Source organism: Tursiops truncatus, chromosome 5 (genome assembly GCF_011762595.2).
Source record: "Tursiops truncatus isolate mTurTru1 chromosome 5, mTurTru1.mat.Y, whole genome shotgun sequence".
Taxonomy (NCBI): Eukaryota; Metazoa; Chordata; class Mammalia; order Artiodactyla; family Delphinidae; genus Tursiops; species Tursiops truncatus.
Genome location: NC_047038.1, coordinates 64,484,162 through 64,501,166, shown reverse-complemented (window position 1 = coordinate 64,501,166; position 17,005 = coordinate 64,484,162). Strand labels below are relative to the sequence as shown.

At 38.9% G+C, this 17,005-nt stretch overlaps 1 protein-coding gene across 3 annotated transcripts in view; it reads left to right on the top strand.

The window, feature by feature from the left end:
• The window catches only part of RBM47 (RNA binding motif protein 47), a 163,735-nt gene that overhangs the window by 111,420 nt on the left and 35,310 nt on the right, over positions 1-17,005 (top strand). For all 3 annotated transcript variants that reach the window (XM_019928292.3, XM_019928291.3, XM_019928290.3), the window contains exon 3: positions 16,123-16,246. The gene's annotated coding sequence lies outside the window, so the exon portion shown is untranslated. The remainder of the gene's footprint in view (positions 1-16,122; positions 16,247-17,005) is intronic.

Below are 17,005 nucleotides of genomic sequence, written 5' to 3'. Positions count from 1 at the left end.
GCTGTGATGAAACAGGAATTCTCATCGATTTCCAAGTCTGATTGCAAATGACGTTTGCAACACAGAATTGTCAACTGTATTAAAAAAGGAATGCTGAAGCAATGTGGCAGTAAAGTCATCTGGAGAAAGGCAGATACGTGGATAAGAAGCCTTCCTGAGGAAGATGATTCTGGAGGAGAATTGTAAAAGAAAACAAGGATCTGTTCGGACATAGGAAGTAGAAAGGTAGTTGGGGATTTTGTATGTGGTTGTGTGTCTGTCGAGGTTGAGAGGAACAAAGGGAAATTATGCAGTGGTTTGTAGTCACAAGTTAAACAGAGATTTGCAGTTCATGATCAAAAAGCTCGTAATGTTATGGATGACCAGGATCACATCAAATTGCCTTCATGGGAGTAATGTGATCCCAGCCACACTTAAGGTAGATGGTTCTTCCTACGGCTTTCAGGATGGTTAGCAGGGAAAGTGGCTAAAGGAGAGAAGCAAAGAGGTTGTGCATGGTTAGTGTTGAGCTAAATTGGTAAGAAAGGAAAGGAAAATAATTGGCATTAAGAACTTAATGATGGGCTGAAAAGGAGAGAAGGGAGCTAAAACAAGAGATTATTTTATCACGTCGTCTTAATTTTTCTGATAACCAAAATTATGCTGAAGATAGACATGTATAATGTTAAAATAGAAGAACATAAAGAGAAAAACTTAAATCACCAATATTCTTACTATCCAGAGACAACTGCATTCAATATTTTGTAATATTTTTCTAGTTTTTATTTCTATAGTATCAGTTGAGCTCACACTATACATACGTTTTCTGTACTATTTTGTTTATCTCACATGTCATAAACCTTCATTCATGACATTAAAATTCTTCATAAATGTAATTTTTAGTGACTGAACAAATAATATAATTTTTAGTGGCTTCTGTACCACCATTTATTTAACCATTTATTTCCTCAAGGTGAAGCATTTGGATAATTTCTAAATTTATTATAAAGAATTCTGAGATAAGCATCTTTGTATGAAAACTTCACTTTTATTATTTCTTTAGGATAGATCTTAATGACATAATTGCCAAGTGAAAAGAATGAACATTTTCAAGGCTCTTCATATATATTATAGTTTTTTTGTTTGTTTGTTTGTTTTGTGGTACGTGGGCCTCTCACTGTTGTGGCCTCTCCGGTTGCGGAGCACAGGCTCCGGATGCGCAGGCTCAGCGGCCATGGCTCACGGGCCCAGCCGCTCCGCGGCATGTGGGATCTTCCCGGACCGGGGCACGGACCCGTGTCCCCTGCATCGGCAGGCGGACTCTCAACCACTGCGCCACCAGGGAAGCCCTTGTCCTTTTTCTTGAACATACACTCTTTGCTAATTTTAGCATTCTATCTAAACTAATCAGCTTTGCAGTTGATCTTTTAAAGATGTCCTCGTGTTTCTAATTAATGACTTAACCAGTGTTTATAGATCCACAGCAGCTAAAGTTTTAATCTGCTAGATTCTTTTTTGTACAGTTTCTATTATTTCCATATTAAAAAGGTTTTTTTCTTTACAATATCTACTTCTATGTTCTCAAAAAGTAAGAGCTTCCTTAAGAAAAAAAAAAATGTTCACAGTCTGTTAAAGACAACATAACTTATTTAGTACCTTGACAGCCATTCAAGCCCCAGACTATATTCAATTTCTTGGTTGATTAAGGTATTATATTTATAAAATATATTACGTTTAAGGTTAATGCCAATGTTGATAATACCCAATTCTTGAAATAAAAAAAATTCTTCAGGAAAGAAGTTTTTTTTTTTTTAATCACAAAGTAAAGAGATTCAGAGAAGTGCATGTTTTAAAGTTGTGAGGTTTGTGATTGCCGTGTTAGTAACCTATGACTGTAAATCAGAATGCAACCTACTGGCATCTCTGGCAGGAAGCTCTTGCCCGTGGACTTTGGTCAATTTGATAACACTCCCTACCTGACTCTATAGCACTTAGTGCCTGCACAGCAGGTGATGCTGCGTTTCACCCAGTATTTTATATGTTTTAATTGTTTGACATTTAATTATCTCTCCAAAAAGATTATTAGCTCCTAGTTAATAGAGTCCACATCAGGGTCCAGGTCTTTGACTGCCTTCTCCCCCTGTGCTTGAGTACGTCCCAGAATATTATTGAAAATATATACGTTTGGATGGAAAAGCACAGTACTTGGTAAATCCAGGATGGTAGGGGATTTCTGTGGTAATTTAGAGGAAATTAGTAAAACACCATTTAATTATTAAAGAGCAAAACTTACATAATACTTTGCAAGGTCACACACTTCCTGAGCTCTCATTATCCTGATTGCTCATTGGGGGCGGGGGGCGGGGGCAGTCTACCTTTTACATTATGACTTTTCTCTAGCAAATGTGGAACACGGGGCTTGGATTTTACACATTATTTATGACTTTGTAATAGATATCTCCTCTCCACTTGCATTCAATATTTATTCTGAACTTCCTCTTTTAAAAATAAAGAGTCTGTTCAGACAACAACAGGATATATAAGGGTAAAGGCTGGTAATTATGAGACACTACAGTTTGCTATGGTAGAGGGGCAGAAAGGGATCACTTTAAAATCTAACAGGTTTCTAAGAATTAATGAAGAGTGCTGCCTAAGATAGAGGAAGAGTTTAGGGAGAGAATTGTCTTTAGATTTAAATTAGATTCTGTGACTTTTATAAATTATCATTTTACTCACCGAGCATTAAAGGTTTTCCTCCCTGGCTCCAAAGATACCATCTTATTCCAAAGGGAGTTCCCTCGCGGTCCAGTGGTTAGGACTCCGCGCTTCCACTGCCGAGGGCGCGGGTTCCATCCCTGGTCGGGGAACTAAGATCCTGCACAGCCGCAAGGCGAGGCCCCCATCCCCACCCCCAGATGTTCCAAAGGTTTTCTGTAAGTACAGAAATGCCTGTCACTGGCAGGCTCAGAGCAGCAAGGTCAAGGGTGGGTAGGTAGCTAGAGAGGTAGGTAATTAAGAGGAAAGAAAGGAGAGGGAGGAAGGGAGGAAGATTACTTACCTAGATGTGGTAAAATGTGATCTCTGAGAGCCAGAGTGCCTGGGTTCAAATCCTCATCCACTATTTGCTAGCTCTTTGTCTTGATCAAGTTACTCTATTTCTTATGCCTTAGATTACTCATCTGTAAAATGGAGACATTACTAGTACCTACTGCAAGATATATTTATGAGGGATGCATGTGTTAATATATGTGAAGCACTTAGTAACAGTGTCTTGTATCTGACAAGGGCTATAGAGAGAAGTTAGCTACAGTGATTTTATTATAGATGGAGGTGATGAGTTTAAGTAAAAGTTAGGAAATTTAGGTGATGATTCTGCTTTGTGCCTCTTCATTGGCTGCTTCCCCAAATGTACCCTTGTCAGTGTTGTATGTAATAAACATGGGTGCTTGAAGTCTGTGGTCTCCTCATGTCTGCCTGTGACACAGGAAGGTGGAGAGCACTAGAAGGACTGCTTTTGTGACAAATATAAATTTTAAAGTAAAAAAAAAAGTATCCCTGGCTTGAGTAAAGCTTGGGAAGGAAGGAGTTGGTTGGATATGGCATAGGGTTATACTTTAATTTATTGGGTAAATCTCTCTGTCACTTCGAGAAGTTAGAGACAAGCTCTGTAGTAGGCATAATTAACATATAATATTGTAAAGCTTCTGGATTAACTCATGCAGTGCTGATGCTGGAACCCTAGATTCTGAAAAAAAAAGTTAGTAGATCTGATCCACGCCCACCTCTCTCTTCTTGAGTCAGTGTTCCCTGTCATGATGAACATTTCCAAGAAGTAGGGACTCAGTCCCGCATATCCCCAATAAGGGTGAGCCTAAAGACTGTGATTAAATAGGGGCGAAGGGGGTGAGCTAGGGTAAGGGTGAGAGGAGATCCCACTGCAGCCCAGCCTGGCCAATTTAAACCCTCTGAAGTTCCTGCTAACCTGAGAAAGGAGGGGAAAATTCGTTTTACTTCAAAACAATCATCCCTGGGGCTTCCCTGGTGGCGCAGTGGTTGAGAGTCCACCTGCCGATGCAGGGGACATGGGTTCGTGCCCCGGTCCGGGAAGATCCCACATGCCGCGGAGCAGCTGGGCCCGTGAGCCATGGCCGTTGAGCCTGCACATCCCGAGCCTGTGCTCCGCAACGGGAGAGGCCACAACAGTGAGAGGCCCGCGTACCACAAAAACAAAAAAACAAAAAAACAATCATCCCAAAGCACTTCATTCTCTCTTGGGTTCCTTTCTGTAATACCATGTACCTGGCTCTTACTACTGTATTTAAGGTGTCTGCTGCCTTGCCTGTGTCCACGTTAAATAGCTATACTATGTAAGCAGGAAGTACTTGACATATGATTTAAATGAGGGTAGGTATATGCTTTAAGAGTGTATCCCACTAGACATCTAATGGATTCCAAGCTTAATTTTTATAATAAGTAATAATAAATATACTTTCCCTTGTAAGACAGGGACCGTGCAGGATGGTCCCCCGCTGCTCTGGCCACACACACACATTTTCCTTCCCTGCTGTTTCTTCTCTTTAGCTCTTTCATAATCTAACATACTATATATTTTACTGATCTATTCATTCAATGTCTGTCTCCCCCGATGAGATTATAGGGTTCACGAGGGCAGGGATTTTTGTCTGTTTTGCTTACTGTTATAGCCCCAGTACCTAGAACAGTGCCTGCCACTTAGAAGGTACTTGATAATATTGATTGAGTGAATGAAATACACAAATATTAGTTATTATAATTTTACTCTTTAAAGCAATTGTACCAGTTGAGAAGATAACGTTTAAAATTTTTAAATGAAAGCCCTCGGATCCTTTTCTGATGTCCAGATACGATAAACTCGTCAGCCCAGGTATGGCAATGTCCATTATCTAATTCTTCCTGTTGATACCGTTAATGGGATATTTAACAAATTAACCGAAAGAGAATACATAAAAGTAGAAAAAGACTCTTTGGTCTAAAGTAGTGGTGGAAGAGGGCGGGTAAAGGGATGTTAACAACGCATGCAGCTGAGGCCAAGGCATGCATATGTTGCGTGTATGTGGAAACCAAAAGCTGTCTTGGAGGCGTTAATCCTTTTATAATATTGCCATTCTTCTGGTGGGTTCTGTGTTTATCACATACATTCTTTAGGAGGACTCTCATATGTATACCTGCATGCCTTCAGCTCTTTGAACTCACTTTTCCAATGTCGGTTAGTTAGTGTCATGACCAACTATTGTTGCTGACACCACCAGTACAGATACATGGCATCAGTGCCAGTAATCGGCACTTCTTCAGATGAAAACTAGTACCTCAGTGTGTGTGTGTGTGTGTGTGTGTGTGTGTGTGTGTGTGTGTGTGTGTGTGCAGTTTCTTCCTCTTATGCTTTAGTCATGCATTAATACAATGCCCAATTTCAGCAAGGTTTTGAAATTCTAAATACATAGTGTAAAATTTACTTCTGGAAAACTATATACTGCTATTAAATAAAGAGCAAACACACATTTACTTGATCTTTACATCGGCTATATCTTTAAGCCTTTAGGTAAGTGAAAATAAAAAAGAATGTTCTCTTAGTAGGATGTAAAAGGGACTTTAATAGATATTACCTATATTTAAAATAGCCCACATAACAATTTCCTGGCTTCTTACCAGGTCTTCACTCATGCTCCAATTTCTCTTCTCCCAGGCCTGTCTGAATCTTCTTATTCCTTTTTCCAGATCTACCTTAGAGCTCATCTTGTCTCAAGCTTCTGTTTTGCACCTGTATTTTTTTTTTTTTCCCTCTATTGTCTCAGATCTCAGATTTGCCTGCTGTCAGTCCACTCTAAAAACAAAGTTGCCTTGTTAAAAACAAAGGATGCTCTTCCAGGGATGACCAAGGCACACCAGAGCTATCAGAAGTTAAGGCAGCAAATGTAACATGTGTCTACTCTGATGCCACTGACACACAATTTTTATACTGATACATCTCCCTACATCCAGGGCTATGTAATAGGAGTCAGTGTCACTACCAGTAGAAGGGATGACTTTTACTTTTTTTGTGTACTTGTCTATATTGTGTGCATTTATAATAACTTGTGTGCATTGTTTTTGCCAAGACCGTAGATATCTGTGTGCCATATATGTATTTTTTAAATTAACTCTGTTCAAAGCAAAAGTAGGGAGAAGTTGCTCATTTTTGTTTAGGGCAGGCGGTAGTTTTAATGATTGCTTTTAGATATCCAGTGAAAAGCTGCCCTGTCCTTACCACCTTACTCTTAAAATTTATCATCCTGAGTTGGTTTGTTTCCTATGTTTTTGCATTCTTGGTAATGGTTGGTATAAGAATTCACACATAAACAAACACACACACACACTCTATCTCTCTCTCTCTCTCTGTCACCCACTTGACCGACACCCATTCATACACCAAACCTCCAAACCAAAAATATTCTTCCTAATGCTTAAAGCATGTCACACATCCAGAATTGATAAAAATTCTTATATAATATACTCAATTACTCTTATATACAAGGCAGATTTTCTGGGTTCCTTTTGTAGTCAAAAGGAATTTAGTCTAAAGTCGATAGTTTTTTGGAAACACTGCCTTAGTATCGTTGAAAAATTGCTTCCATTTTCCTTTCATCAGAACCTGGCAATTTAGTTTTATACAATATTTAACATGATTATAATCTTAGACTTGTTCTGGATTTTGACCCTTTACTAAGTAACCTGCTGATAATTTTCTTGTCAGTACTGATAGCTTTAGATTATTTCATTTGGGAGTAATAAAACTGTTTCTCTTAAAAAAATATAGGTAGATAAACAGATTTAAAACTTTCTTGTCACTCTGGCCTTTTTACTTCCCATCCTGGCTACTTCAAATTGCTAAAGTTTATGGGATTTAATAAGGTTCGCAATTACAGAATAACAACTAAGGGAAAACTTGAGGTCACAAGTTTGAAATGTTTGTTTTAGGAAGAGTTTCAGATTTGTTCCTCTCTTTGAACGCTGTGGAGCTCATGTTAATCCTGGTTCAGGTGGTCCCAGATGTCACAGGTTAGCTTTCAGGGACCCTCCTCCAGCCCATCTTCTGGTCCCTTCTCCCCTCGTCTCCCAGCTGCCTGAACTGACAAACTCAACCCCCAGAGTGGGTTCCATCTCTTCACTGCTTGAAGAGGAGTGTATTTACTCTGCTTAAGTGCTTCAGGTCCTGCTGATCCATTGTTATGTACGGACTGTTTTTATTATGCATGAATCATGTTTTACCACTCCTTTTTCTTTCTCTGTCCCTTCTGTTTTTCTCTGCCTGTTACCAATAAATCCATTTCCAGTTCCAAATGGATGAAGTAAAAAAAATGAGGGTTTAGTTCTTGTATAATTTTTGCCTCTATCTTTTTTCTGCCAGGCTTATCATAAACCCAATTATTGGTACTGATTAGTAGAAAAGATGAAGGACACTCACTCCAAGTTACCTACCCCAGATACAATGAAAAGAAAAAAAAAACAATATTTGCTAAAAATAGAACATTTCTAAGAAATCATAGTAGTATTTTTTGAGTACTTTCTGTATGCCAGGAAGTTTTCTAAGCACTTTCTATGTGTGTTCATATATAAAGTGTTTAGAACTCAACAACTCAAGTGAAGTAAGAATTACTGTTTTCTTTGTCTACAGCAAGCAGAACAATGTAGTGGACATCCATCTTGTTTCTAGGAAGGTGAATTTAAAAAAATCATTTGTTTCCTTTTAGTCAGTATTGGTGTATGAATAAAATATTTCAGTTAAATTTCCTTCTCTATGAAATGTCAGAGCTTTTGTCTTCTTGGGTCTTCCCCAGATCCATTTGTTACAGTAGGTTTGCTATCAAATTTTCAGGCTGCTGTTGAGCGTTTTGTATCTGGCAATTTTAACACCTCCCTTCTTTCTGTACCACCCACTCAAGTTCATTTCAGGTGCCCTTAGCAAATGACTCCCAAGGCCTTTAAGTGGCCAAAGCTCATTGACCAATGAGGAGAGGTGTGCCATGTATAACAGAGTTACGCAGTTCCTGGATCAGGAGCGAAGTTTGCTTAAGGAAAGCTTTTGTTACCATTAGCCTGTTGCATCCAGATTTCAAGACTGGAAAGGTAGGGAACACCTTATTTGTTGTAATTGGAAGAGAGGAGTTGGTTAAAGTAATTTAGATCACGTAGAATAAACAAATGATCTGTTTTGTTTTTAACCGAAGGCAAAAAAAAAAGAAAGAAAAAAAAAGGAAGTTTGTGAGAATTTCAAATGCTGCACAGTTTGTCTTACCAGCAGCAAAACCGAAATTCCTAAGCTAAGAACATTTTTTTTTTAAATTAGTTTGTCTAGCATCTCTTCACTTTAACAAACTTGAAAAAACTAGGTGGGAAAAAAAAGTCATGTTTTCATAGATTGCTGCTATTTTAATTATGGGACAAAAAGCAGGAATTTATCAATAATGTCCACATTTATTTTCCAAAGTCATTTCAGAGTCAGTCGTTAAAGAAGAAATTTTAAGTGACATGTGGTAAGGAAAAATGAGAAATTAATGGAATTAGCTCTTGAGAGTTACTGCACAGAAGTTAGTGATAATGACTTTTCCTCTGAGTAAAGTGCTGGTATAAGATATAGACTCTCTTGTATCAATCATTTTTTCAAACCAATAGTAAACTTTATAAAATGGAATTAGTTAAGTGTAGGTTTATATACTTTAAAGACTACATAAATTAGTTTCACTTTTATTAGAACGAATAGTTTAGTTATAATTTATGTGCTGTTTAGATTTGTTCTAATATTAACTCAAAGAAACCAGAGATAAAGAATCTTTATTCGCTTCTTTCTACCTGGAAATGGAGCGATTTGGATAGCATTTGAAGCTAATCCTGAAAAGAAAAACCCTCTTCATTATGAATAAAGTATGATGAATCAATGTTGCGACAAAATGTATACATTAAAAAAACATATATTATTATACTTATTCATTAGCCTACATCTAATGTTTAGTATCAGAAGGTAAGTTTGAGTTCAAAGAAAAGTTTAACTGGTTTCCCATGATTGCTTTTTCCCAGAAATGTCTTAATATGGGCTTTAAAAGCTGTAAATTTAAAAGCTGTAAATTTCTAACAGAAATTAGATAATGTATTTGTTTAAAAATGTAATATGAGAGATGGTACCATCTGGTAAAATTTTTTTTTAATTTTTATTTTATATTGGATTATAGTTGATTAACAATGTCGTGTCAGTTTCAGGTGTACAGCAAAATGATTCAGTTATACATGTATCTGTTCTTTTGCAAATTCTTTTCTCATTTAGGTCGGTGCAGAATATTGAGCAGAGTTAATTTTAGTGTTTAGTTAAAACTCTATTTTTGTTTAACTTGTAAAGAGAATTTTTTTAGTGCACATTATCCCTAGGTATAAATGCCCAATGATTTCAGTTATCTCAGATTCTCCCCTTTTCAAAAATTATTTTTATATGCTCCTTTAAAAGACTTGCATCCTGAAATTTTCTACTTATATTAGACTTGTTCATAATGCCGCCTTATGAGAAGTCTACTCTCGAGATCTCCCTCCTAAGTCTCTTGCTGTGGTTGACTCTTTGGGGGAGGTGGATGTAGATCAAGAACCAGTCACGGAGTTAACTATTCACAGCAGCCATCTTCTCTGGTACAAGTAAATGCTGTTTCTCAATTCCAAGCTGAGGTTCAAAGGTTTAGACTAACTTCACAGATCAGAGGTCAGGCACGAATTGCTGCAATTTGTAGTTCAGTTCTGCCGATATGACAGAATTTCACAGCTATGATGATTGCTTTTTCCACTTCTGCACACAGGCCAGGCTGGGCAGTTAACAGCATAATTTGTACAAGTCAGCCCTTGGCACCCAGGTTTAATGAGTAACTAGCTGGTGCCTTAGGTTTCACTGGTACAAGGTGCACATTATAAAAAGGGTCAAATGTCAATGCACAAAGATGGAGGGGGGCTGGGTAGTGATAGATCAATAACCACCACCTGTGAATCGTACGTAAAGAATTAGTAACTTGCGTTAATTTTAAAAATAATTTCTCTGATGTGAATGTTAGCGTGTTTGTTTTCTTTGCTACTAAAAGAGGTAGATTATTTTATTAAATGTTAGCAAGAAAGATCTGACTAGAGATTATTGACAACCGTAGAAAGTGAAATTGCAGGCTCTGTTTACTCCTTTCATGGGGTCTCTGATTTCTCAAAAACTTCCCCAAATATGCCAGCTTTTCAAGAATCTAGGGAACAAATTGGGTAATGAGGTATTTCTGAGCGCATGATATTTATGAGTATCTAACATTCTCTACTTTTCATCCAAAAAGTTAAACTCCTATCTTTATTTCTAACCCAAGTTGAAAATATCTTTTACTGTTTAAAGTTGAATATTGAGATGCTTCAAAAAATTCTTAGGTGTTGGGCCTTGAAAATCCATGGGTTTGCCATTCACAGTTTTGACTGCTCATAAATGACTCTGAAGCTGCAATATAAATACATATAGAGTAATTTGTCACTTTTGTTATAACACAAATTTTAGTTTTCCACTCTTCCAGACTGGGGTGTAGAAGCAATCGGATTCTTCCATAGAGCAGAATAATTAAGAGCACAGATTCTGGTCTCAGACCTCCTGGGGTTGAATCCCAGCTTCATCATTTACAGTTAAAGGACCTGAGCAAATGGGCACCCTCCTTCTGTTTAGTTCCCTCATCTCCAGGACGAGTATAACCATAGAATTTGCTTTGTGGGGTTGTAGTAATGATTAAATAAGACAGGGTACACGAAATGCTTAGCACGGTGCCTGGTGCCTAATAAGTACTCTGTGAGTATTAGCTGTTATTAATATTATTAAGTTACATGCTTTGTGCACAAGCCTCCCCTACCCTGTACATCACCCCAACTTGTTTAGACTTGGTCTTTCCTCTGTTCAATTCAGGAGGGACACAAGATAAGGCATAGTTGGGTAAGGCGATCTGGGAATGTTTTAGATGCATTCTTTTTGAATATCATGGGGAAGCGTATTTTTAACTTCCTTGGTTTCAAGTCTAGCACTCTTTTATATGCTAGTTTTCCCCCCTAATTGATTTGCTGTCACGTGGCAAAAACTGTAAAAAAAAGATAAATCCAAATCATCTGGTTTCCTTTGAGAGTTGTTTTCCTTCTGCCCTTTGGTGAGAAACGTTTGAGTTAAAAAAGAAAAAAAATCCATAAATGATACCATACCAGTGGGCTAAATTCTATCCCCGATGATATGTATCATACCTACTAGAATTCATTCTTTCTTTCCAGAAACACCAGAAATGAAAATCTTAAAAAGGTGATTTTCTGTGTTCTATTTCTTCATTTTGTTCCTATGCAACACAGAAGTGGCATCTGAATAAAAACGCGATACTACCAATGACAATATATAAATTATGTGCTTAGCATTAAAAAAGTAGTAACAATTCCTCACACTAATTAAAGTATGAAGCACCTACTCCTGTGCTAGGATTGTGTGTGGGACACTGGGATTATAGTAATGAGTCAGATCTAGATTCTGCCCCGGGCAAGTTTACAATTGCCTGGAGAAGACTGCTATTATACCAACTACTGTAAGATTAAACCATATAAAGTTGCCCATATTCTACCGTTTTTGTCCCCCCAAACAGCAATTTCATGAGGTTCAAGCCAGTGTTACGAGAAGCGCTGTGAGGGATTATATGATGTTTCAGGAATGTTTTGAGGGGCTCCAGGGATGACCTCTAAGGAGTGACGTGTAAGGATGAGAACAAGCTGGCTAGGTAGGAGCATTGGTGAGGGTTTAAGGCACTGGAAACAGCAAGTGTTAAGGGGGAAGTGACACAAGATGAGGCTGGAGGAAGCAGCCAGTCTTCCTATACACCTTACTAGGGATACTGATTTTATTCTAAGGGCAGTGGAAGAGAGTGTAGAGGTTTAAGCAGGAGGGTGACATGATCGAATTGTGTGTTTTTAAAAGGTCACTTAGCCTGTCTTGAGAGCCAGATTGATTGCAGCAGGCAAGAGTGGATGGGTGAAGTCAGCTGGGATACTACTGCAGGCATCCAGGCCGGAGTTGATGGTTGGCAGTTTACATGATGTGTTCAAATGTAGTGTCTCATTTTATCCTTGTAATGACTCTCACATGTGGTGTTAATAGCAGCTTCATTATACCGGTGAGGATGCTGAGGCCAAAAAGCTGAGTGGCATACGGGTGGTCTCACACTGCTGGTGGCAGAGCGAGAACCAGAACTCTGTTACCAGACTGTTGCCCTGGTAGTCTCCTGGTAGCTTTAGGCCCGTGTCCTAGCGTCCCTGGGTGTGGGCAACTGGTTTATCTTTAGAAAGGATTTATTTTTTTTTTTTTTTGCCGTACGCGGGCCTCTCACTGTTGTGGCCTCTCCCGTTGCGGAGCACAGGCTCCGGACGCGCAGGCTTAGCGGCCATGGCTCACAGGCCCAGCCGCTCCGCTGCATGTGGGGTCTTCCCGGACCGGGGCACGAACCCGTGTCCCCTGCTTCAGCAGGCGGACTCTCAACCACTGAGCCACCAGGGAAGCCAGGATTTGTTTTTAAGAAACAGAATTCTCATTTGTTGGTGGAGGAGTCAGGGTGAGAAAGTTATTTTTAGCCTCGGTTTATGCGTGAGAGTTGAGAGAAGCAGAGTGTGACATGGAACTTGATATTAGATTGGAACATCCTTTGGAAAACAATACATTTATTAATTTCACATACTTATTTACACCCTGCCTCATTGCAAAAGTGGATTTGAACTGCTTTCAAAAATATATATGGTAGACAAAATAAAGAAGAGAGGGTAAAAAAATCAGGGTAGGCAAATTAAGATGATGCCACAGGCGTCATAAGTCCAACAAACGATTGCCCTCAGATCCCACCATTTGTTGAAGAAGGACCCATGAGTAACTCTTAAGATTCACATGCCTGAAAAATTGAAAACAAACCAGTGTTCTGCTCAGAACAGCTTTTTCTTCTACTGGAATCTAAGAAAATTTCCCCAGTTGATCTTCCTAAAGACTTCATGATATAATGGACAATATCCATAGCTTTTTCATACAACAAGGAATGGGTGAGGGGTTGGAATGAATTAATTAACCCAGTTTATGTCTGGAAATAATTCTTTTCTCTAAGAGCTGCCCCACAAATTTTACATGACCTTCAGTAAGACAGTTTCCTCCACAGTAAAATGGAGGATTTGTACTAGAGATCGATTTCTCAAACAGGGTGCCCCGAGACACCCAATTTTGTGTCAGGAGGAGTGTGAAGCCACGGGAAGAAAGTAGCATGTGGGTTTCACTTGAAGATTTTTATGACAAAATAATCTTTAAATATTTATGAAATGGGTTATGTTTGGAGGCATTCTGGAAAATCGGATTTTTCTGGAAACAAATAGTCCGAAGTGTTTTATTTGGGGGAAATTTTCTGTTACTTGAATAGCTGTGAAAGGCACTTGAATAATTCTTCTTCCCATCATTAAGATTTAGCACAAAACTATATAAAACCTATAATTTCATTTATATATTAATAATTTGCTTCCAATTCATAGAGTTTACATGTCCATTACCATGATATTATTTCTCAAAGGAAAAAATTTGCCATTATAGAGAGAAAACTTACAATTCTGCACAAATATGTGCCAGGAATGGTGCTTTACAAGTATTTTCTCTGTTCTCCATGCAGTCCTGCAAGGAATTAGCTCCACTTCATGGATCTGGAGACTGAGGCTCAGAAAAGTTGAATAAATTTGTCTGGATTCACTAGTAAATGAATAGTGCAGGAGTCTACATTTTATTCTGTTGCCTTGACAGGGTAGAATTAATTTCAGGACACGGCTTGTGTAATTTGCACATTTATTTTTATTTATGAAACACTGTGATGCTGATCATTAGGTATTATCCAGGATGTAGCATTTAGAAAATCGACCTCACAGACGAGGGTGAGGATTATATGCTTTGAGATGTACAGAGTTTAACAGCAATTACGCTATGATATATTTGAGGGTGTGGCTTTTTTTTTTTTTTAGTAGATCATTGATAATAAGGATTAAAGCCAGCTCATGATTTAGTTATTTTTTTAAACATCTTTATTGGAGTATGATTTAGTTTTTTGTTTTTTTAACTTTTTTAATTTATTTACTTTTGGCTTCGTTGGGTCTTTGTTGTTGCGCGCGGGCTTTCTCTAGTTGCGGCGAGCGGAGGCTACTCCTTTTTGTGGTGCTCGGACTTCTCATTGCAGTGGCTTCTCTTGTTGCGGAGCATGGGCTCTAGGCACGCGGGCTCAGTATTTGTGGCATGTGGGCCTAGTAGTTGTGGCTTGCAGGCTCTAGAGCGCAGGCTCAGTAGTTCTGGCACATGGGTTTAGTTGCTCTGCTCCACGGCATGTGGGATCTTCCCAGACCAGGCCTCGAACCCGTGTCCCCTGCATTGGCAGGCGGATTCTTAACCACTGCGCCACCAGGGAAGCCCTGATTTAGTTTTATTGCTTGTGTTCCCATAAAGTTATGAATCCCATTGAATGCCTTGCCAGTCATTGCATTATAGAGATAGTTATGGCAGAATAATTTTGGAGCTGTAACTGACTTTAGAAGCCATTTATTTATTTGTTTGTTTATGTATTTATTTATTTTGGCTGCACCGGGTTTTAGTTGTAGCACACGGGATCTTCGTTGCAGCATGCGGGCTTCTTAGTTGCGGCATGCGGGCTTCTTAGTTGTGGCATGCAGACTCTTAGTTTAGGCATGCATGTGGGATATAGTTCCCCGACCAGGGATCGAACCAAGGCCCCCTGCATTGGGAGCACGGAGTCTTATCCACTGGACTGCCAGGGAAGTCCCTAGAGGCCATTTAATTGGCAGGTTCCAAATTGTGCTCTGTGGTCCTAAAGATCCTATGGTGTTTCCATACAGCCCCCGTGGATGATGGAGCAGAATGGGTGGAGATGCTTCCCCATATCATCCCCAACCACCAGTTTAGCCAGCTCCTGTTTTATCAGTTTGTTTCTGCATCTAGGTAAATTTTTGGTGGAAGAAAGGACGCTACACCTAAAAAAACGAAGGAAAACAAAACAAATAGTAAAAAACCAGTTTGAAAACTACTGGTAATCCAACTCTTTTATTTCTTCAGGGGAGCAAACTTTGGCTCAGCCAGGTAAAATAATTTGCCTGAGAACACAGAACAAGGCATGGCAGAGCTAGAGTTAAAATCCCAGTCTTCTAGGTGCTCCGAGTCTGGTGTTGCAGCCACTGTGCCATATTGAATCGTGGAAGTCATCTGGATCTTCAGATGGCTTAATGAGGGCTCTCCATAGTGAGGAGAGGATATTCCTGAAGTTTGGTAGATTATATTTTCAGATGTGAAATACAGGTAAAAATTTTGTGCTTAGGATATATTTTAACGTCTCATCCAAAATACCCTTATCTTGAACTTAAGTTTCATAATCTGAATGTTTTCTATATCATGATTTTTAAGATTATCCTAGGATCCCAAATCCTACTTTTTATAGTAGTCCGTGCAAAGAACATCCTCAGAAGAGTCTTAACTCTTCATTTTAGGGCAGAATAACAAGTTGCTTTTATACCACTTCTAATCAGTTGGTAGTGGTTGGCTGGAGCGCTTGTTGCAGTGGTTTTTGAGACCCTCTTTGGATTCTGCAGGCAAGAATGTGATGAACCATAGTGATGTGTGGCATAAGCCCCCAAATGGGGCAGGGGGAGTCCAGGAGCTAGATAGTGTCATCTCTGTAAAGAGCACCACCTCTTCTTCTTGTGAATCTATAAGCATAAAATATAAGCTACATGTGTATTCATTCCTGAACATTGTGTTGTGCATTTTGGAGTCGGTGGCAGGGTCGGGTACGGATAAATAAGACAGGGGAAAATAAAACAAAGGAAGAAATTGGTCATTTTCTTATTACTGTTCCCTGTCTTTTCAAGGATAGAAGGAGGAATAAAAGGTTACATTTCTTGGTTTGTAGAGACTATGTTAATTAGTAATAGTAATTCATTTTTTGAAGAAAATGGCCCCAAATTCGTAATGCACATACGAAAATTATATTCAAATAGAAAACATTCCTAGCAATTTTTTTTTTTACCTCTTAGGATTTGCCTCAAAGGGCGCTCCACAAATTGAACTGAGAAATCCCAAGGAAGCTGCCTGAATCTCCTTGCATATTCGTATTCAACATTGTGTAAAGGACCAGACAAATCAAATTGGTGGTTTTTGGTAAGTACACCCGCTGGTGTCCTTTTCTTCTTCACTTAAGGAAAACGTTAAATTTTCATTCTTATGAACCAAGATGTCTGCTGTATAGACAATGTGTACCTGGTGTATGTTTGTGTCGCAACGTTAGTAGTACATAGAACTTGATAAGTCATTTGGTAAGCCATTTTGAACCGATAGTATGAAATCCTTATTTCTTTGTTGTTTACATCTTTGTGGCCCAAGAGGAAAAACTACTGCTGCTGCTATGTGAGCATCTTAGGAATTAAGGAAAAATGTGCATTGCTTATAAATGTCTCCCTCACAAAAAAAAAAAAAGATCAAGGGTATTTCAATCAGAGTTGTCTTTCGAAATTTTGGATGCAAGGAAGGGTCCTTTGTACAAGCTATAGAAGAAACTGGTATGTTCTTGAACAATCCTTGTGCCTTCTCTAATTTCTGTTTCCTCACCTGTCATATGAGGTAAAAATAACTACTGTTATGTTAGACTCTCCAAATCATGGCAATCCAATGAATTACAACATATGTAAATATACTGTGACAACTATATAATTCTCCACAGACAGAAGGTATTATTATTCGGTGGGTGATAATCCTATGTATGCTATGCAGGGATGGGGGCATAGAAGAAAGAAGCTGCTCGTATCAGCTTCACCCAGAACCTTGGATGGGCAGCCCTCCCGGCCACAGAAATGGCCCTCACTTAGCTTTGAAAGGTAGAGGCAGTAGATCCCTGTGTGTTAGGGAGGGGCTACTGGTGAC